This window comes from Mustela erminea, chromosome 10, assembly GCF_009829155.1.
Source record: "Mustela erminea isolate mMusErm1 chromosome 10, mMusErm1.Pri, whole genome shotgun sequence".
Lineage (NCBI taxonomy): Eukaryota > Metazoa > Chordata > Mammalia > Carnivora > Mustelidae > Mustela > Mustela erminea.
In genome coordinates, this window is record NC_045623.1 from 50875123 (window position 1) to 50898908 (window position 23786).

The 23786-nt window shown below is 36.1% G+C and overlaps 1 protein-coding gene and 1 long non-coding RNA gene across 2 annotated transcripts in view; one reads left to right on the forward strand and one right to left on the reverse strand.

Moving 5' to 3' along the window:
* The window catches only part of NEGR1 (neuronal growth regulator 1), an 851338-nt gene that overhangs the window by 682370 nt on the left and 145182 nt on the right, over window positions 1-23786 (forward strand). The gene's annotated exons all lie outside the window — the stretch shown is intronic.
* Window positions 1660-10031, reverse strand: LOC116601030. The gene is made up of 3 exons (XR_004289896.1): window positions 9987-10031; window positions 2488-2639; window positions 1660-1830 (listed from the first exon to the last, which is right to left on the reverse strand). It is a non-coding gene; the product is annotated as an uncharacterized LOC116601030 (long non-coding RNA).

The following is a 23786-nucleotide window of genomic DNA, read 5'->3' on the forward strand; positions in this document are numbered from 1 at the left end:
TTTGTCATTGAACCTGAAATTATTTTTTATTGACAGGGAAAAAAAGTATTTTAATGCATTTTGCTCTGTGGTGAGTTTCCATAAAGTTTAGCTCAATAGCACTGCTGGCCTAATCATTTTGTCATCTCTACAAAGAATTTTACTCTCCGGGGAAATTTCCTTTATGTTCACAGTTTCAATTCTGTCGGCCAATAACCTATGAAAAGGCACTAGAATAGATCTTCTTGCTTGCTATTTCACAAAAGTCTAACCCTTATAACAAATTAGGCCAAAATGTGACCTTGTATATATGGGAGCGGTGGCTATTAAGATTTTGTAAAAATGAAAACATGCCAACATTTCCAGCTTGAAGAAAAGATATTACCAGTCTCTACCTTCAGTAGTGCCTTTCCCAATCTTTTCCCTGACAAAGCATATTGGAGGTTCTGTGAGCTATTCCCCGCCCAGTGATTTCTAAGTAAGTCTCTTAGAAAATACTTAGCCAGCATGCATTATTTTCCCCGTAGCAGTGACTGGATTTGAAGCATGATCCAATAGTGTGAGCACATGACAAGGTAGCAGTCTGAGCCACTCCCCCGACTTCCACTTTGGTGCCATGATTTCTTTTTCTGAAAAATGTAAGTGTGACCTCTCATATAAGATTCAGAGATAAAAGTGAAGAAAATGATTATTATGAAGTCCTGAGTGCCATTATTATTAAACTCCCCATTTCTCCTCAGGCAACACGAAACATAATTAATAGAGCACATCACCAAAAGAAAAAGTAAAGTGAAATTGGATTTTTTTTTTCTGTTTTGATGTTCCAAATAAAGGAAAAAAGAGGAAGAATTAATTGTGAAAGTAATGATATTTCAATGGGCCACACTTTATCTAAAGCACTGTAAATTCTGTTTTAGTAGCCATAAAACTGCTGGGGAAGAAATCGAAATGGCATGTCCTCTTGAATGTGTCTATTCAGCATAGACTAGATTTCCTTCTTTATAAATATAATCCAATTGTGATTTCTCTCCAGAGACACAAATTAGATATCTGCCCAGTATATACTTAAGTAAGATTTGAATAAGTCAAGCAAGACTTGCTTGCGTGAAAATGTTATTTCACCTATGGCATGGCCAGAGGTTTTTAGTAAGTTAGATTTTTTCCAAGTTTATCCTTTTTTTTTTTTTTTTAACCAGCTTTCTCTTTCAGTGATTTTAAAGTAAAGAAATAACTCGAGTAACCCAGCTCTAAAATGTGGTATTAGATAGTTGCATGCTCTTCAGTTTCCTTTCTTTGATTTTTTAAAAATCAATCCAATTAGTGCATATGTGGAACAGCCTAATTAGTGAGGCAGATCATAATTCTTGTCAAAAAAAGAAAAAAACCATTAGAGTCACCACTCAGTCCACTTAAAAGGAGTCACAAGTTTTCTAAAATACTTCCTAAGACAGGATTTAGCAACATGTTTTTCTAAAACTGACAGGATTATAGTCACGTTTTAAGAATTCATGGTCGTACCTGTAGGAGAATTCATATATTCTCAAAAGATAATAATTTCTTTGGAGCACTATAGTTTATCTTATAATGATAATATGCTTATCCAAATGTAGATAATATCTATAATCAAACTATTTAACTAGGCAGACACACTTTTAGGAAGACTCACATAAGCTTTGAATGCACAACTCTGCAGTCTTGACTCTGCTGGAAAAAGATAAATGGAAAGTGTTTATTTCTCTCAAGCTGGCATATGGCTGTTGGAGTCCATATTTGACATCCTTGCTTACACCCATTTTGCTTCATACTCCAGAATCACCTGTATATCTTGAACATCCCTCCTGCCGGCAGCACCTGAAAGAATGGGTCTCACATGCCAAAATATTCTTAGACTGCCACACATCATCATCATCATCATCTTCTATTTACTTTTTTCCTTCGTTAGCATATTCCCTGATCCTTTCCTCCCATTCTCCTTCCCTTTCCCTTCTTCTTCTCCTCCTCCTCCTTTTTCTTCTATATTTTTAAAAGATAAAAGACATTGTTACATATTAGTTATAGATTCACATGCTTTCTGGATCATGCCCTTTTTTCTTTTTTCTTTCTTTCTTTTTTTCTTTCTCTTTCTCTCATTTTTCCTCAACTCTGGAACTTAATCATCACCAAAACAGATAAATAGATGCTTCTCTAACCAGGAATAGAGATTCGGGACAGAACTGAAGAGCCCTGAGAATAGGCAGCTCAAAAATTGCTTTTGAAAGCTTCATCACCGAAAATGTAATCAAACTTAGCTTACCCAAAATTGATTTAAGTTGCAGCCTAAGGGCCAACCTCTGACCAGGGCAGTGTTCGCACTGGCATCGATTCTGCCCACAATTGAATTACTCAGCAATTCTGTGCACTCTGAGTTCTAGCCCCGGAGTGCAAATGGCCAATTTGGGAAGCAACCTGGTTGTGCCTGAAATTTGCAGGAAAATTTTCTCATACATTCCTGGGAAAAAGCAGGCTTACCTTTTAAAAATAGTCTCGGTCATGGATTTGGCTGCCCAAAGAACCTTTTGTTTTTGTTTTTTTTTTAATGTTGATTTTGATGTTAGAAAACTGCTTCTCTCAGAGAATTTCTTCTGACTGGAAGGATGAGTTGAAATCCTAAGATATGTGTACTAAAATTTAGAGAAAATGAAAATTAATGATGAAAAAATAAGTCAGTATAATATTCTACTATTAGATAAAGGGAAAGGCAATATACACATTGTATTTTATAGTTCTAGATGCAGCAGTTAAAAAAAAAAAGCAAGACATTGGGGAAGGTATGTGCTATGGTGAGTGCTGTGAAGTGTGTAAACCTGATAATTCACAGACCTGTACCCCTGGGGCTAATAATACATTATATGTTAATAAAAAATAAAAAATTATATTAAAAAATAAAAAAGCAAAACATGTTTACTGTGATGTAAGAGAAGAACCTTCTACAGGTATCCATAGAATTGTATTCTATCACACCATATCTACCCTTCCTTTCCAAAGTATTTTATATGATTAGCATAAAAAATTATAAGTACTCTTCTAAGATATAGCAGGCTTTTGTTATGCATTTTTATTTTTCATATTTACCCCCTTGTACTGTAAATTAATTGTATATCATCTATCCTCCTCACAAAGCTCCTTTTATTTTCACATAAACCTTCTTATCTTTATGTATTTATTTTATATATTTATAATTATAACATAGATTGAATTTTATACCTTGCAAAAACTTCCTCATATTTCTATTCAGTCTTACTTAATAAAAATTTTATGGCTTTGCTGTTATATATTCAGTGGTGCATTGGTAGAAATGTAACTGAAACGAAGACTATGTATCACAAAATTTACAAATAATAATAAAATGTGCTATGCACTTTATAGTAAATTCCATATAGCCAATTTCCTCTGAAAGAATCCTTTCATTGATTTTTGCCCAAATCATGTATCTATAGCCAACTATGGCTGCAGTTCAGTCATGATTTGACAAGTGGAGTTGTATCCCAACTATGAGTATTATTCTGATATGAATGCCTGTTGCTATTTTTATTTATGATAATGAGTAAGACGAAAGTAACCTCTTTGCTGAAAGAAATAACATTTTTAAAAAATATTTTATTTATTTATTTGATACAGAGAGAGATAGATCACAAGTAGGCAGAGAGGCAGGCAGAGAGATGAGGGGAAGCAGGCTCCCTGCTGAGCAGAGACTCTGACGTGGGGCTCCATCCCAGGACCCCAAGATCATGACCTGAGCTGAAGGCAGAGGCTTAACCCGCTGAGCCACCCAGGTGCCACAAATAACATTTTTAGATCTTGAGAGACAATTCTATTTTTTGTTCTACTTATGTAAGGCCTACATACAATATACTTTTAGGTTTAATTTCCATTGATGTTTTTCATTGTTATTTTCTTAAGTGTAACCATCAACAGCAACAACAAAAAAAATCAACCCTTAATTTGGAGTGTTTGCCCATTTCCATGGTGCGTATATCCTCATTATACAGACTTCAAGCTACCAAGTGATGTCTCTGAATGCAGAGTTGGCAAAATACTTACAGTATCACACCATGATATAATATTTGCACAATACAGACATAATGTAAAAAACCTGAAGACCATAGATAATAGTAAAAGTATCATAAAATTAGTTTGAAATAATGAGTTTTGGGTAGTTATGGCATGTTTCTAATATCATTTATTTAATTGTAAGCTTATATAACTTAATTTTAAACAAAAGCAATGTTTAGCAAAGTGCTCACATTCCTTCAGGTTTAACAGTTGGCTCTCATGACCTATCACAAGCCAGTTTCAACATGCCTCTTTTTACCTGAGGGAATATAAAGGAAAACTTGGCTTCCCCATATACAAACTGCAAGATTCTAATAAAATGTGCTATGCACTTTATAGTAAATTCCATACAGCCAATTTCCTCTGAAAGAATTCTTTCATTGATTTTTGTCAAAATCATGTATCTATAGCCAACTATGGCTGCAGTTCATGTTAAATGGAGTTAATCATATTTGTTCATATGGAGGGCGAATGATCTTATATATTCAACAAGACATATGTTTATATATACTTGGTGCATGGTAGGGATTCACCCATTTGTTGTCTTTCCTTTACCTCTTACATAACTCCAGTCCCCCCCCATTATACCCCTAATTTTCTTTTTTTTTTTTTTAATTATGTTGTTAGCCACTGTATGGTACATCGTTAGTTTTTGATGTAGTGTTCAATGATTCATTAGTTGCATATAACACCAGTGTTCATCACAGCATGTGCCCTCCTTAATACCCAACACCATGTAACCCCATCTCCCCACTATTCTCCCCTCTGAAACCCTCAGTTTGTTTCCCGGGGTCCATAGTCTCTCATGGTTTGTCTCCCTCTCTGACTTCTCCCCCTTCAGATTTCCTTCCCTTCCACTATGGTCCTCTGTGCTTTGCTTCTGTTCCACATAGGAATGAAACTATAAGATACTTGTCTTTCTCTGCTTGACTTACTTCACTCAGCATAATCCCCTCCAGTTCCATTCATGTCCATGCAGATGGTGGGTATTCATCATTTCTGATGGCGGAATGATATTCCATTGTATATATGGGCCATATCTTCTTTATCCGTTCATCTGTTGAAGGGCATCTTGGCTCCTTCCAGCAATTGTGGACATTGCTGCTATGAACACTGGGGTATAGGTGGTCCTCCTTTTCACTACATCTGTATTTTTGAGGTAAATGCCTAGTAGTGCAATTGCTAGGTTGTAGGGTATCTCTGTTTTTGATATCCAGAGGAAACTCCATACTGTTTTCCAGAGTGGCTGTACCAGCTTGCATTCCCAACATTGTAAGAGGGTTCCTGTTTCTCCACATCCTTGCCAGCAGTTGTTGTTTCCTGATATGTTAATTTTTGTTTAACTTTACTGTGAGATAGGGATAATTTGATAGAGTGTCTCCAAATCAGTATAAGACCCCCAGATAAAAAGTTGTGACTTTTTTCTTTCTTTGTGATAAGCTCATGCATACCAAAGTGCCCACATCTCCATTTCTTGCTTACATTTGCTGCAGCACAAAATTTTCCATCTTACAACTGACTGTATTACTATGCCTCGTTCCTGCTTTACACTAGTTCTTAAGCAACATTTTAAACCAAAGTTGTAAAGCCTCAGGGTATGCTTTATCATGTAATGTTTTAATCCTATGAAGCCAAAGAGAAAAATACATTACCTGGTCATAAAAAATTTTCAATGTGTCATATTAACATCACAACAGATTCCAGATTCAGTACTGTCTTTCCTAGAACCTGGCCGGAGTCAGGGGAAGAGGAATACTTATTTTGAGATGCTTTGAAGTAGCTGGAATCTGTTTCCTCTTACCCCCCCTACAAAATACCTTAAAGTGTTTTGTTTCCTTATTCTTCTACCTGCTTAAAGCAAGAAAATTATAATTGGTAGGCGGCATACTGTGGGTCATGAAATTAACCAGTAATATGTTATAATTTTAAAACTTCAATCTCTTTTTGCGTATTCAATTTATTGACTATCTAAATGCCTAGTCCCATGCTATGTTGGGAATACAAAGGTGAGCTGATAAGACTTTATTCTTAACCTCTTAAAGACTGCTCTTTTTGATGGGAAGGCTGGAGACAGAAGCAGTTACCCCAAAAAATGGTAAGTTCTTAGAGATGAGAGACAGAATTACAAATATGAATGAATGAAAGAAATTTCTTATGGCTGGAGCACAGAAACAATGAAGGGAAAAGCAAACAGATACAAGGAAGGAAAGAAAGGCAGGTACCAGCTTGTGAATAGCCTCGTAAGCATCTGCTACCATCTTTTAATGTGTTTACAAATGTCATCAGCCAAAAACATTTTTCATATACCATGATAGCTTTGAAAATGTGGCAGAAACACCAGATACTTACTACGGAAATATTATGATACTTTGGTTCTAAAGACTGTTCACCATACATGTGAAACCACCCCAGTTACTAAGTTAAAGACTACTTTAGGCCTGAGCCTTAAGTTCTTTGTCATGTTTGGCAGTCCTCAGACACATATACTTATTAATAACTTCCCCATATATTTCTAGAAAAGCTTATATACTTGTGCCAACTTTCATTTAAATGAGTAGTTACTTCCTTCTCTTGGCCTATTATTCTGATCAAGTAGTAAAATAATTAGTACTGAACTATTTAGTGAGATGTTTAACTTTTTTCTAATCTAGTCTTCCCCAGGTTTTTTCTAGGACATTGTTAATCTATTCACTAATACATACTATAATTGTTTGGCCTAATCTTTTTTTCCTTCAAATTACATAGTATGTTGCGAGAAGCTCTCTAAAAAAAACTTTGGAACAAAATCTTTCATCTCTGACTACTGTAATAAAGTTAAATACTCTTGCCCCTGAATGAACCCCTGAGGAACTTTTCTATAGAGACTTACAACACATTATCCCCTGATTAGAAGATCACCTTATTAGTAAGGTCACAATAACAGTTGATAGTAAACATTAAACATTATTTCCATGTCCTGGAAAATAGCCCATAAAGATAGTTTTACCAATTTAGTTACAGCCTATTATATGCGGTGAAATATCCAGCATAGTATCTACTTTCTCCAGTCCCAGACCAAGGAAGCATTAAGCTCTCTAGAAAAATCAACTTTGTTTTTCTATGTGTTTTGTTTTGTTTTGCTTTAGTTTTTAATAACCAATATCTCCAGTCCCATCTTTCAGTTGGGTGAGAGAGCTGAGATGGCTTAGCACAAATCCAGCCCCCCTCCCCCCAAGTCAACATAAATGCCGGTATCCACCACACTCTACTAATGGCTGGAGGGTAACGATGAGAGGAAAGGGAAGTATGAGGAGAAAAGTATAGCAGCTTCTGTTATAGCTGGTATGAGATCAGACTTAGTATCTAGGTTCAATTAGAGAAAGAGGAAAGGCAAAATGTAATGCAGTGCTCTATCTAGATAAGATAATTATGGCTTCGGGAGTTCAGAAACAAGGAGTATCAAGGTACTGGAAAAAAATAACTCCAAGCCAATATTCTGCTGATGGGGATTCAGAATCATTATCTTCAAATACAAAGACAACATTATTATCCTTTGAGATTTACAGTTGTCGAATTCAATGTGAGATAGGCCTAACTTGTAACAGTTCTGTTGCTGTAGTTATTGTCGTGGTTTATGGAAGAAAGTGCTGCAAAGTGACATGCTTACACAGAGGACAATTTCAGACTGGAAATGGTGCCAATAGATGGGAAGCAGAAGAAAGCTGGACTCTACTGTAGTGATTGGAAATGATTCTTTCAAGTATGCATGTGAGTGTGTGTGTGACTCTGTGTGTAAAGCTAAATTAAAAATCACCTAACATTGGGGTGCCTGGGTGGCTCAGTGGGTTAGGCTGCTGCCTTCAGCTCAGGTCATGATCTCAGGGTCCTGGGATCGAGTCCCACATCGGGCTTTCTGCTCAGCAGGGGGCCTGCTTCCCTTCCGCTCTCTCTGTGATCTCTTCCCTTCCTCTCTCCTACTGTGATCTCTCTCTGTCAAATAAATAAATAAAATATTAAAAAAAAAAATCACCTAACATTGAAGTTAGTTCTTCAGGACCGTCATTATGTGTACCATTTAAAACCTATCCATTCTAAAAGACTGTCAGATATGTAGTCTTTTAAGTACTTGTTTCTACTTGTCATTTCATAGGAGTGTGGTTGTCCCCCCAACATTGTTGATAGCTTATTGGTGGTGGCCGCCGTGTTGTAGACTTCTTCGTAGGTGAACCTTTAAAGCTATAAAATTCTAACATTTGTTATGTAATCTGACCTTTGAAAATGTCTAAAACAAAGGTCTAGAAACAAAAGCAAATTATTTTATCTATATTCTACTTTACCATTAAAATTCTGTTGAACCAAAGTGCTGAGAGGCCTTCTAACAGAAGGGCTATATTCCAAAAATAATTTATCAATGCTTATTCATTAATATTCAACTCCTGTGAGACTTGACCACAAAATTTTGAAATGTGTAAATACTTTCTAGGTGAGTTTTCTAAAGCATCTGTGTTAGGATTAGGAACAGTTGCAAGTGACAAAACCCAAAAGAGACTTAAACAAAATATTTTATTTCTCTCTCACATGAAAGTCTACAATAGATAGTCCAGGGCTAAAATGGCATTGTGATATTGAGGACATGGCCTCTTTGTATGATTTTGTTCCACTCTGTACCATCCATTCCCTAGTTACATTATGGCCCCAAGTATCCCATCTAGTTCAGAGCTTAATACTGGTACTTGAGGCTGTAGGAAGAAGAACAGAGAGGTGGAGATCTTACTCCTTTCTTTTATAAATACTTCTCCAATCTTTTTTTCATGTAAAACTGTTTTAATTGTTTTAAATTAAAACGTGTATATTTAAGGTGCATGATGATGACATGATAACATGATGATTTGATCTTTGTGTATGTGTATATACATAATTTTACTCTCTCTATATATAAATATATATATAAAATGAAATAATTACTACAGTCAAGGTAATTACCATATCTTATTACCATGTAGTTACCACTTTTTGTGTCTGTGATGAGAGCCCCCGATATCTACTCTACTCTCATAGCAAATTTCCAGTATTTAACATATTATTATTATTATTATTATTATTTAAAAATTTTATTTTTTTTATTTGACAGAGAGATCACAAGCAGGCAGAGAGGCAGGCAGTGGTGGGGGAAGCAGGCTCCCCACTGAGCAGAGAGCCCGATGCGGGGCTCAATCCCAGGACCCTGAGATCATGACCTGAGCCGAAGGCAGAGGCTTAACCCACTGAGCCACTCAGGCACCCATATTTAACATATTATTATTAAGGACAGTCATCATGCTGTATATTAGACCTCTAGACATTCTCCCTACATAATTGTAACTTTCTATCCTTTGATCAACAACTCCCCCCTGTATCCCCCACCTCCCTGCCCCTGGTAACTACTGTTCTACTCTTTGCTTCTATATATTTGACTTTTTAAAATTTCACATGTGAGATCATACCTTCCCCCCTGCCCCGTCTGGCTTTTTTCACTTAGTATAATATTCTTTGTTAGTGACAACTGAATTCTCTGCCCAAACTGTACTTTTCTTGTGATAGGAAAAGGATACAATGGATATTGAGGGGCAACTAGTAAGTAGTCTTTACTACAGTCTGTTTATGACTCAAACATCCAAGCATGCCCTCCTTCTTCTATATAAAACACACCATTCCTGTCAAAGGCAGAAGATCATCGTGCTCTATCAGATCTGGGCCTGGTATGCAGGATCTCTAGATGATGCAGTCTTCCTGTGAGCCTGAATGTGACGCATCACATTAATTCACGTTAGTCAGCTAAACTTGGGATTCAAACAAACATTTTCCGCCACATATAGGCTGAATATACTATGGTAAACTACCATCCAAAACACTGTAATAGCACTTCCATTATAAAAAGGAGAAAAAGGGAAACCCACAGCAGCCACTTATCCACAGCAATGATCAGCTCCTACCAGTCTGAAGAATCAAGATTCCCTTGTATGTTCCTTAGGTAGAACACTAGGCACCTACTCATTCTGTACTCTGGAAAGAACCCCAAGTCCATTGTCCTCTGTGACCCTTTTCCTTTTCCTCTTGGAAACACTTGGACACTAGACTCCTTGCCTCTATCTGAGGAAAGCAGTGGGGACTGAACAGCCTGTGTGGCCCACCTTGTACTGAGGAAGATTGAGGACACCGAATTCTCCTAAGAGTTAACAACTACACTAGTAGACCAGGTGGGTGGTTTACTTTGACAAAATGATTTTCTTAAAAACTTAGTTGGCTTCCAGTCTAGTTAATTTAGTTTGTTAGGAACCTTAGCAAAATTTTGGGTAGAACAAATTTTGAATACGGGTGGCTTCAGTCTTTTCCTACTATCCTCTTTGTTCTCTCTCAGTCAAACACAGCTTGGTAGGACTGGTAGTAAGGACAATACTCTTAGTTTTGTCTGTGCCCTAAAGCTCATAGCCTTTACATGACCACCTTGTTTCATGTTGAGGTTGATGCTGTGTAGCTACTTTTTTCGTGCTTTCATTGGAGACAAAAGCAATTCGCTTTTTCAGTGCTGCAAGATGTAAGTTACTAGACTCTCCATCAGTTTAGATTGTAGGGTGTAGGCAGCTTCTCCTTTAGTAAAGGTGTATTCCTTCCCATCTCTGTAGACCAGCTAGCACTAAATTGAATTCATGACTCCGAAAGTGACAAATGACAGGTAACACACATTAACCCCTTGAATTCTCCTATTGTTCTCTCTTCCTTGAAAATCAGATTTGCAGATTCAGTGTCAGAAGAATTTCGTATTAAATATTGAACAAATAGTTGTTCTTCTGAAGATGCTAGAATACCAAGTGAGTAGGGACCTGAAATTTATCAAGATGTATCAAGATTACACTCAACCAGAGATAATGAAAGCAATTTGTATATCTTGGGTTCAATGAAAAATTAATTATCTTCACATGCACATCCTTTAATGTGGAATTAGAGTGGGTACTAAAATAACTTGTTATTTTCTAGGCTAAAATAGAGCATGCATTTATTGATATCACCAAAATTCAAAGAAATGTGCTGATTCTTAGAGGGGGAGAACAATAAGAAAGAATTCTTCTGACATGGACCTTGCCCTCAAGGAACTAGCCACCTATAAACTCTCATCAGCTCCTCCGTCCCTTTCCCTGCTCCCCTTACTTTATACATGAAGAAATCATCCCAGAGAGGAGAAGTAATAAAGAGCATTTACTCTTTATTCTTTGCCAAGGCCTTGCATTGTTAGTGTTCCCAACAAAACATGTAGTAGTGTGAAATACCCATGAAGGAATGTCTCCCAATAGCCTTTAGAGATAGAGAGATAAAAATTGTGGATGTGCCCCCTAAAGCAGCCCTTCTCAAATTATATTATACACCGAAATATACTACTGAGAACCTTGGCAAAATGCAGACTGATTCAGTGATCTGGCTCAGAGGCTAAACTTCTGAATTCTTCAAGTAACCAGGGATACTAATGGTATGAGACCAAGGATCACTCTTCATTAATAGCAAGGCTCTAGGGGAGGTCTGGTTGGGTCTGAGAATGGCTTAAAGGTCACCATATACTAGATTCTGGACATCTACCTCAAAGGCACAGTCTTTCTAGTCCACTGCCTAAGACTTAACAACCGTGAGAGACTAACATTGACTCAAAACTGTATGAGACTACAGCATATATTCTGAGTAGACCCTCGAATAATTATTTATTAACATATCATAAGAAATTGATTTGGATTATAATGTTTATATTGACATGATCAGCTCATTCTGTTCCGAAAGTGAAGCAACAGGAAAAGCCACATCATATCAGAAGTCATTTTATTTATTCTTCCTAAGAAATCACTGAGGACAGAAAATACTTGAAGTCTGTAGGATCAGCCATTCTTTCCCTGTAGCCAGACCTGCATCAGACACCAAATCACAATCAGCAGATTGCTTCATGATCATGGAATCTGACAAGGGGAGAAAAATAAATCAAACAATAAATGGCATTAGTGTAAAATCAACATCCCTTCATTCATCTCACCAAAAAAATGGCAATTTTAGCACTAAGGAAAATATGCCTAAAGTTCAGTGATTCTGGCTCCTTTTTCTCTGAGTAGTACATACATCACATCCATCTCTAAACTACCCCCTCCAATCCTGATTTGCCCCTGACTTTGCTGTGCCTGCAGCTGACCAAATCCTGGATTTCTACTTCTGTCCCCAAAGGAGTAACATATTCTTTGTTTAGATGTGTTAATATATTCAATCAGGTTTCTGTCAAGTTCTCTTTGCCATATAATTTCTTTTGTCTTTAAAAGGTAATTTTGCATATATCTGTTCTGATCTGTTGCTTTCATAATTTAACTCTCAGAGGCAAGCTGATTTCCTTCATTTTCAGTTCTGCAAGTGAGATTGGGGCATAGCCCATCCAAAAGGCAATTCATTCAAAGTCCGGCCAATTATCTCATTGCTTATTTCTTCAACTGATTATTTGATACCCTGTAAAAATAAGAAAAATATTCCCAAATAAAAATTCTTAAATGAGCTTTTCCCTTTCCTTGAAATAATTTTAGGAAAGTTCCCATTGAGGATCCCATGTATGAATTATCCTACTAATGTTAAACCACATTAAATATTATTCAGTATTCCTATTAATTTCTGTGAGTAATGCAGTAATACTTAACAAATATATCTAAAACCTAATATTATGAAAAGGCTTCAATCTTATAGATATATATACATAAAATTTATAGCCATACTGTCTCCACACACAAATAAACCATGTTCTGTAGAAACATATTGCTTTATTAACCAATTATTTGAAAACTGGAATATATTTTCCCTATAGAAACAATATTTCTTCATGCATTCATTCTTCTTTTCATTGCTGAATATGGACTCAGTGCAATATTCAGCAACATCAGTTGCTGGAATACAATGGTAATAAGGCAGACATAACCCCAGTCTTCCAGAAATGTATAATCTGTGGTAGATATCAGCATGTTATCAGACAAATATACTATACAAGGGTAAATCATGACTTTCTAAAGAAACTGATATTGAGTCTGAGACTTAAAGAATGAGTGGATGTTAGCCAGGCTAAAAGGAGAAGTTAGAAGATTTCAGATGAAAGAGTATATATGAATTCCCAAGGCAAAAGAGACTGTTTCTCTGACAAGTTCTGGTTAACCCATAATATACTGAAAGAGGAATTACAGATTGCTTGAGATAAAGGAAAGAGAAAAGATCTAGTTGCTGAATCTTAGGTCTAAAGGGTAAAGAGTCTTAAAAAGTTCATATTATCTAACCCATAGTATTTTGTGGGGAAAAGTGAGGCCCAGTAACTAGCCTAGCATATTTACCTGAAAGTTAGTGGTAGAGCCCACATCACCTAATTCTCCCTACAGTCACTGCCTCAGGGATAGAATTAAGTATACATGCCCAATATGTTAGGCATAATTTGTACAATTGTGTTCAGAGTTCTAATTTAAAATAACATGAATTCCTAATATTATGCACTAGACTCAGAGACTTTAATTAGCACATTCTTATATGAGAAGACCCAAGTTTATAGGCTTATGTTTATTAGTTAGGGATTAAGTTTCATAGCACTTAAAGATGTCTGATAAACAGTCTTCAACAAATTAGTTGTTTTGTTTTCCTTGTATAACTAAAAGTCTAGAGATAGGTAAACTGGTCCACAATGTTGGCACCACAGTGCTAATGGGAACCAAATAGTCTGTCCTTTCAATTTCCCTTTGCAGGTTCTTGTCTCTTTTGCATAGGAGGGCAGATAGCACTCAAACATTACAACCACATTCCAAGCAAGAAGAAGGGAGGGGCATAGGATGGCTAAATTGGCTATCTTTTGAGGAACTTTCCCAGAAACTTCACCCAGTGACTTCTACCTTTACCACGTTGCCTGAAATGTGTCACATAACCACAGACGCAAGGAAGGCTAGAACACATAGGTGTGTTTTAGTTGGGTCCACAGATGCCCCAACATTATCGGCTGTTCACATCTAAATCAGAAATCTGTCCAGGGACTCAGAAGAGGTTGCTTCTTCCAGTTTAGCCATTTCCTTGATCTGTGACTTTGAGCAAGTTACATCATGTCTGTGAAATTCATTTTCCTGACTCATGAAATGGAGTGGGGATTGAATAAATATATTTAGTTTCCAAGAAACTAGGTTCCTTTGATTTTTTATTTTATAGCTTTATATTTATATATAATATATGAATATATAAATATATATAATATATTAATTTATTTAATATATAATATATTTATTTTTATATTTTTATATATTATATTATATTATTATATAATATTATATTATATTATATTATATTATATTTTTATATATTATATTTTTATATTTATATTTATATTTATAAATCAATCTCTCTCTCTCTCTCTCTCTCTCTCTCCCAGAGATTGGTCAGGAAGAAAGGAAGAGTAAAAAGGAAGTTCAGGTCCCTAAGTGGGTATTTTACACTCTTCTCTGCACCTCTTGCACCTTTACTCAGGAGAGACAGTGAGGTATAGGGCAGAAACACAGAGGTGGATAAAAGCAGATCAGTTTGGCAAGCTTGCTGGTTTACACAATACATCTCACAGCTTTGGGATGTCATTGGCTGATGAACAGATAGCCACAGAGCCCTCAGCCAAATCTTTTCACCTTTCAAATTGCTATCAGGAAGAGGTGGAGTATGAATATCCCAGAGTCCGAGCTCTTTCTCTTCCTGCAGCAGTTCTTTCTGTTCCTGTAATCATGATCAGTTTGGGTCTCACTTTAATACAGACAGTTGTTTGTTTCTAGACAGAACACTCTTTACAGTCCTCTTGGGTAGCATGCAAAGGCAAACTCATATTTTATTTCTTATACATCAGTCTAGTTCAGCAGACTTCCTAATTTCAGTCACAAATGATTTCTATTCTTAACACAGCATAATCCATACCCATATTAAACAAACCCATAATATTCCTAAACCTGAAGCAGTGTTACCATGCGACTTCTTATGTGAGGGGGGAGGCCTCCAGCAAATGAGAATTCTCCACAAAACTCTTATCTGCTGTGAGAGTTCAGCCTCGGGAGCTTTCCTTCAGCCTTAGGCTCCTCCAGGGGCACTTTCTTTGCCAGTCACCTCAGGAACTGAAAATTGCTTTTAAGATGATATTAGCAAACTAATCTAAATGGCCATTCTTTTTCAAGTGTTCATTGATTACTCCTCTAGAGGTCCCTTTGGGGATGTAACAAACCAAAAGCCTAGGTGCCATGTCTATCCATTTATTAGTGTCTAGCACAATGATATGTGCAGTCAGACATTTATTAAGTAGTGTTGTTTCCATAGCGATGACTCCAACCTCGAGGAGGTTAATACACTTAGACATCTGCAAAAATAAAGTTGAACACAGAGAGATGTATTTAAATGAACATATACTCGTAAGTTTGATATTTAAAGCCTGTAGACCTCAAATGTACATGTCTAGAACCAGTGTTGGAAATCAATGTTTAAGCAAGAGTTTGCAACAGTGGTATAAAATACTTGTCAATTAGCAGCAACAGATGCTTTGCTTTTCTCAATAGCGAGAGAGGAGTTAATGTGCAGGTTACTGTTATTGGTTGTATTATCTCCTGTTCAGAATACTGGAAAAAAAAAAGTATGGATTATGAGCTTATGCTCACCTCAAACAAAAAAACCGTTTGAAACAGCAATGATAATGAAATGGTCTTGGTCCAAACAGAGCCTTGCTTTTCAGTTGTTTACTTGTCCTTTTCCCTAGGAACAATTAGAATTTCCCAGAACATCAACATCTTGCTTTCTGCCTTTGTTTAGACTTGCTGTATGTCGCAAGCCTAATGGGCATTTTCAGTAGTTGTGATTAAGAATAAGGAATGGAGATCAGGGAGGTCACAAATGCTTAGATGGTTTGTTAGCATTTTAAACTCTAATGAACAACTTGCTACAGAGCTAAATAAAGCTTATTTTAAACCCAGAAATCATCAGCATTCTAATATAGGAGACAAGGGCTGAGGCCCAGAGTTATTGTTGAGAAATCCAACCTTCAATGTATGGTCTAAACATGGCATGAATTTACAGTCCAGAAAATTGTCTGTCACCCCTGCCCCAATCCAGGCTCATACTGGAGATTATATGAATATTATAGCTGGGTTGTAGGCAAGTCATATTAGTTTGTGCCAGTTTCACACCCTTGACTTTTGACAAATACATGCTCCAAAAAGTATACTTTGAAGATATCAGCTTTATGTATAATCATCTCACATTTCAGATTTTAAAAATCTTTTTTTGTTGTTGTTTTGTTTTGTTGTTGTTGTTGCTATTAGTTTTATATGCTTCAGCCAATTATTTTGCTTGACTTGGGTCTTGGCAAAATCAATTTGGTCAATCATACAGAAAACTACTATTTATTTTTAAAAATGGTAAATTCATAATGCTGACTCAGACTATGATTAACAATAGATATATTTGTGCTTCAGGGAATTATGAGAGTAATATTGTATTGATTAAATAATGTAATGGCATCTTTCCTAACTATGCTTTGTAAGGCAACTAAACCCATGGTGACTCCTCTGTCTTGACTTTCAGAAAACTTTAGATAAGTCTGTCCCAAAATATATTCATGACTAAGAAGGAAGTAATAATAAAATGCTATTCTTGGCTAAAATGTGTCCCAATTTCTAATATGAATGTTCACATATATATGAGCTCTTCACTCATTAATGTATTTGTTTGTTTAATTCAAGGCTCAAAATGAAAACTCCTTTCACTTCTTGACCGATGATCAGTTTAATTTGGCCATTAGCTGACATACTTAGAATCACAGATAGACGTCACTAAAACTGGCTTTTTCCATGAATGTAGAGAAAATAAGCAGAAGCCAGACAAGCACAACAAAACAGCATCACACAATTACAAAAGCTCTGAACTTAGCTATCAGCTACAAACTAAATGCTTTATTAACTCTCTAGCCCTTCAATTTCATTTAAACTTATAAACATTTTAGCCAGTTTTCCTCTGGGGACTATGGTGATTTGTTCTATAAAATTTAATCGTCATGCCTTCATGTGTTAAAGAGAAAGGTGACTAGAGTCATACAGTAATATTTCAGAACACTTTCCTTTAAAAAGTGATAATGATAATAATAATAATAATAAAGCACCCAGTATAAACAAGGTTTATAAGTACCATTAAGGAAAAGTTTTACTGTGCAGCATAAAATAATTTGACCACTAGAAGTATGCATTTACAAGTAAGGGAAGTATTTATAATACAAAGATTTCATATGGTATCTTTTAGCTGAAAGATACATTTAACTACTGGGTAGTGGTAATATGTCACTTTCCAGTTTATAAGTGTAGGTGATTCTATTACTTGTAAAGTCATACAGATACAGTATATTACTCAAGTTAATGTACCAGAGCTAGTGGGGGAAAAGATATATTCAAGACCTCCAAAGTTCTGTGAGAGTGTCTGTGGTATCGGGGTACAAATGTAACTGTGTACCGCTTGTCAAAGAAAATACCATGTATGAAAAAAACCAAGCCTATAAGATCAAACTAGAAACAGTTTCTTGTTTTAAAAATGACTAAGCTGTTCTCTCCCTTTAAAACATGGGCTTCCCTTAGAAAACTCCTTTGTGTATCAATAGATTATGAGAATCAACAGATAACATTGTCTAAATTACACTAAGTATTTAAAATGCTTTATCTGGTCCTCAAAATTGTTTTGCATAGGAAGTTTTGTGGGTTTTTTCTGATTTTGTAGGAGACCGAAACACCAAGAGATTAAGTCAGTAAGCCAAAGTCACAGAAATAGTGGGAGTTTTACTCTGTTTTACAAAGTTCAGTAGTATCTGTTACAGTATGACCAGAACCACCAGAGAAGAAATAGTGTTTAAGCAAGAATGGAGAAGGTGTGAACCACGTGCATGTTTGAACTGTTCCAAGGGTCACCTGAAACACGACTCAAGTCACCAGTTTATAGCACAGCTGGGAAGAGAAATCCTCAATGACCTCATATCTAATGGTGCTTCCCATCTCCTTTGGTCAAGGAGACACACTGCAGGTTTCTCTCAAAGTAACCCAAATAAAATCCAAGCATCAGATATTTATTATCTCAACTCTGTGCTTAGTGAGGGCAAGAGCCATGTGTAACCACAATAAAACTGGGTTATCTTACAATATATCTTATAAATAAGTAAATGTGACTTCAAAAACCTTAAAACAATAATTTAGATCATAGCTGAAAAATTTTTTAAGGATTCAGAAGAGTCATCAAATTGTTCCAACAGCAATAAAGATCAATCTCTTTATTTCTCTCCAAAATGAACTAAACCTTGTGTTAAGTGCTCAAATATAGGTTGTTTTGTTTTGTTTTGTTTTCTCTTGTTTTTTTGTCTCTCTTCCAAGCTTAAAACCATGCTGGCTTGCATTCTTTCCCCCTTCTTTTCTTGCTCTCAATCCTTCCTTCCACCACCAGGTTATTAATGTTATTAATTTTTCTTTCTTAGTGACTTTCTTATGAGAAATGATTTATTAATCTAAAATTTTAAAATGGATACATTGCTTTTAACAACAGATAACAAAGGATTCTTACCCTGAAGAAATATATATATACATACACTTACATATACACACATATATATACATATACACATATGAGATACATATAATTCTTATAATTTTATTTTACATACTACATATACAGACACATATATAGATACGTACACAGATAAATAGATTCTTACCCTTTTATTTTAGGGTGTTTATTCACATCCCCGCTTATATGTTCTTTTATTTACCAGTGGAAAGCCAATTCCCAGCACTGGACTCATCACATAGTAACTTCAGTAAGTATTTAACTGACTGATAATGAACAAATTACTTGTTCTCTGAATTTGCTCCTCTGGAATATCCAGATGACCTGAGTTCCTTGGGGGACTCAGCCCAGCCCTGTTTCTGTTCTCCCAGGTTTTCTCCCTGGGGTCTCTAGACAGTATCTCAAGGGTAAAAGTATAGAATCAGTGGTGCAAGGACTAAACATTTAGCAGAAATGATTCCTCACTACACCTCATCATATTCTAAAGTCTTAGGGCTCTTGGGTGTAGAATGCATATTCCCTGTCAAGGAAGCTTGAAGCAATCTCTAATCTGCTCACTTCATAAACAAGTGAATAAAACGACTTCCCTAAAACAACCAAGGAAATTTGTAATCTAACTGACAATCTAACTGACAGTGTTGATTGAATGAGTAGGATGCAAATGCTATCATTTTATGAATATTTGAACTTATACATTGCATATGCTGATATGCTTTATTGTGAGCTGAACAATGACAGAAATCAATTACAATATGAAATCCAGAATGAATAACAAAAAACTGTGAATTCTTACATGTCTCCATTATGTGGAAATCAGGCCATAGAAGAGCAATTGCACAGTTTACCTGAATTTTATTCTAAGTATCAAGAAAGCAGAAAACTAGCTGCATATAAACAAACATTACTAAAAAATGTAAGTAACTGTTCAAAAAAGCACAGACGATTAGACTAAAGTATAGGTAATAGCAAACACTTATCAATTCCTATATCATTTCTGCTTTTTGCTGGAAATATTATTTTTAGAACAATCTTCCCTCAAGTCATTTTTCCAATACTCAGCTTTGACATTCATAGCAGGCTCTATATAGAAAATTCACTTTTGAAACTGCACTGAACTCTGTAATACTTAATAAATTTTATCTCAAGTACATAGTTTTGGAATATGATGGAAATGGGAATGAGAGCAGGAAAATCACAATGAAAGAGCAAAGAAAATAATGTTGTGTGGGTCTGCATTTCTCTAAATAAAATTGAGACATCTCCTTCTTGTCTCCATTAGTCTCAAATTGTCCTCAAGGAATCAAAAAGCTTCACTGAGACTCCTAATGCTTAATTCTTTGATTCAATACATTACTGTATTCTCTATTTCTGTTAGTGACAATTAAGATTTTAAAAGAGAGTAGACTGATTACCTTACATTTAAAATTTGAGCTGTGATTAAAAAGGGGGGGGGCTAAACCACAGATTTAGGATATTAACAGGGCACATCAAAAAACATTTCCTCATTTTAAGAGGGTCACATTTCTTCATTCCACCTCCCATAGACTCAAGTGGAGGAGACACTGGGGACATGGCTTCTTATGATCTCATCCGATGGCCTATCAGTATGATGATTTAGTATTTACATGGCAATGAAAGGAGTCAAGGAGAGACATAAACATCTTTTGTTCCATCTAACATTAGTCGTGTTGTGCAAGTCTTGGGAAAGGCAATGTGGAGAGTCCTCCTCCAGATAGAACTGGTGACCGACTGGCTTATCCCTAGATGAAAGTTATTCTGAAGTCAGTCCTCTCTGTTGGCAAGAAGAAAGCTCAAGTTTGCCTCCTGGTCCCTCCATAATTGCTCTTTACTTTTATCTCTCCAGAGTCCACCCCCTTAACTGTTCCTAACCCACTGCCTCTCCATCCCGCAGGACAATTTTTGACAACTCCCTCTGGATCAAGGTCCAGTTAACAAAGCCCTAAAATGTATCATTCTTCTTTGTTTCTTCTCAATAAGAGCCAATCTTTCCCTATTCTGGCCTCTACCCACACCCATTTTATCCTTCTACACAAAAACTTTATTCACTTATCTTTCACAGAAGACCTTACTGGCCAATTAAACTTGACTTTAGAGAGTGGAGAAGAGGGGACACCTTTGCATCCTGTGCTATAAGAGAGACACCCTCAATTTTTTTTTGGATTTTTGAATTACAACAAAGTAATTGAAACCAAATATTTGTTTCTTAATTCAAGTAAGTAAAATTCTTGTATTCTACTAGAGTATATTTTAGGTTTAACTTCCTAGGACTTTTTCATGGCCAACTCCTTCTATCTTGTCATTAATGAGAACAGAGGTCTGCAGACTATTGCCCCTGGACCAAATCCAGCCATTTACCCATGTTTGCATGACCTATGAACTAAGAGTGACTTCTACCTTTATAAATGGTCGAATAAGTCAATAGAATAATATTGCATTGACATATGAAAATCATATGAATTCAAATTTCATGGCCCATAAAGTTGTGTTGGCATATAGCCTTGCGCATTTGCTTATGTATTATGTATTTAGCTGCTCACAACCAGAATGGGGAAGTTGGTAAGGAGATTGTTTGGCCTACCTAACCAAAAATATTTACTATCTGGCCCTTTAGAGACAAAGTTTGTTGACTCCTGTTTAAGAGCATGAATGCAGTTAGACCAGAGACTTGGGTTCAAATCCAGCTCTGTTACTTACCAGCATGTTACTTCATCTGGAGGATGTAATACCCATATGACAGAGAATATTGTCTTTAGGAATAAATGAAAAGATGCACAAAGACTGCCACAGCAATTGTCTGATAGAGTATAATGTTAAACACATGCTTTTAAAAAAATTGGCTAACAATTTTATTACCACTTGATGCCTTCGCTGTGTCTTAGTTTCCTTGCCTATAAAGTATAGAAAATACTATAAATTGTTTTACCTTGTGGATGCATTTTTCTAAAGAGAAAATCAAGATATTAGAAATTCAGATACTTAGAAAAGTTAAGGTATTATTAGTAATCCATTCACTTAAATAGCTATACTCATTTCCTAGGGCTGTCATAACAAATTACCACAAACTGGGTGGCTTAAAACAACAGAAATTTATTCCTTCATAGTTCTGGTGGTCCAAAATCATGGTATTGGCATGATTGGTTCCTTCCAGAGTCTCCAAGAATCTATTCTATGCCTCACTTCTAACTTCTGGAGGTTGCCAGCAATCCTTGGCGTCCCTTGGCTAGTGGCAGCATTACCCCGATCTCTGCCTCTATCTTCAATGGCATCCTTTTCTGTGTGCAGATGTTGTTAATTCATACCATATATTTTTTATGATTTGACTTAGATGTGAACATAGATCAACAGGAAGATTTTATCAAAATGGGCAGTATCTAAAAAGTAAATTTGAAAGGCTTTAAAGAATTACAGAAGTCTGTTAAAGAAGATACTCCTACCTAAAATGTTCCTAAGAACATTATCTTCTCCAGCCTAATCCGCTCCCTCCTTGCCCCCATAGTATTCTGCGTTTTTTTAATATCTTTGACTCCACATGTTCCATCATATTTATTTCACATTCCTTTCCCCCACAAACTTCTTGCTGTTTCTTTTTTCTGTCTCTCTGTGTACCTGGTGAAGAAAGTCAGGAGTCAGCTGGCATTCTCTGTGTGTTCCTGTCTGCATGCCAATACTTGTTGCTCTATCCTATTTAGAGGGCCTGAGTTCTTGATGAGGAAATATGCTCTGCACAGAGACCAGTACAATGTTGGCAATCATAGGGAGAGACTTATTTTCCCTGCTAAGCAAATAGCTTATTACCGAAAACCACTAAGAACTGTGATGAAGTCTGTATACAAGAAATGACATGAATCCTAAAAGTCTTAGTCAGGCTTAAACTATTGTGTGTGTGTGTGTGTGTGTGTGTGTGTGTGTGTGTGTGTGTGTGTGTATGCATGCACAAGCACACAAACTCCAGCTGTTTATTTTTTCCTTTTCTTTTCTTTTGAATATGTCGTAATTCTTTAGTAACCTCAAGCCAAGGATTAAGTCAAGTAGGATCTCAGTGGGAATCTGATCCAACCCTGTTTCTGGATAGCATTCATAGAAAGGCTCAAAGCAGTAGAAGCATGACTTCCTCCCAGGAACCATCAGGGAGTGTTTTCTTTACTACTGTTTTATTCTACCTGCTTACCTCTCAATAAATGGGCCATAAGGAGAGGATATCAGTGCTGGTTCTTCACCTGAAAATACCATGCAAAATTTGCATGCTTTCCTGATCATTTCTGGTTGACAGGTACTTTTGGCTTCTCTTTAGAAGTAGTATAATAGTAGAAGTAGGTGAACCCCAAACTAGGAATCAGAAGACTTGAGATTTAGCCACAGGTCTGCAATGAGAGAACATGGAAAGTCACCTGAGTTCTCAGGGCCTGGGAGAAAGTTATCTCTAAATCTTCTGGTGATGAGTCAATGATTATATGACCTGTGAGTTCCAGTTTTATCCTCGTGAGACTGATTAATAAGTAGTCTCTAGTACCCACATATTATTTGTTGCCTTGGCAATTGTATGAAAGCTATTGATATCAAGAACTGATAAAACATAGTTACTCATAAAAATTTTTTCTTATTTCTTTAAACTACAAAAGAAAATTATGATCAAATTTCTTACTTTTTTTTTTTTTTTTAGTTTTTAGTGCTTGGAGTACCTCTTTGTACTTGTGAGTGCTAAGCAGGGGTGGAGGGGATAAGAGAAAATGAGTAAAGAAGCACTCGGGTTTGATCATAGAAGATTGAGGTGCTAAAGAAACAGGAGTTTTTATTTTTCTCTGTTTTTAGAGGAAAAAAATGAAAATAAGGGAACATGGCAGAGTGAGGGAAATAAATAGTTTTTATTTGCCACATTTATAAGAGTTATAGTAAGTGCTCTAATTCTTAAATTTTGGAAACAAAAGTATGACTATGTGGTGACTGTTATGTACAGTGATAGACATATTCCCCCGCATGGAGCTGGTCGTCCTAGAGCAGTATTTCTCAGACTGTTATATCCAAGCAAATCACCTGGGAATCTTGTTAAAATGCAGATTCTGATTCATGAGGCCTGAGAAGGG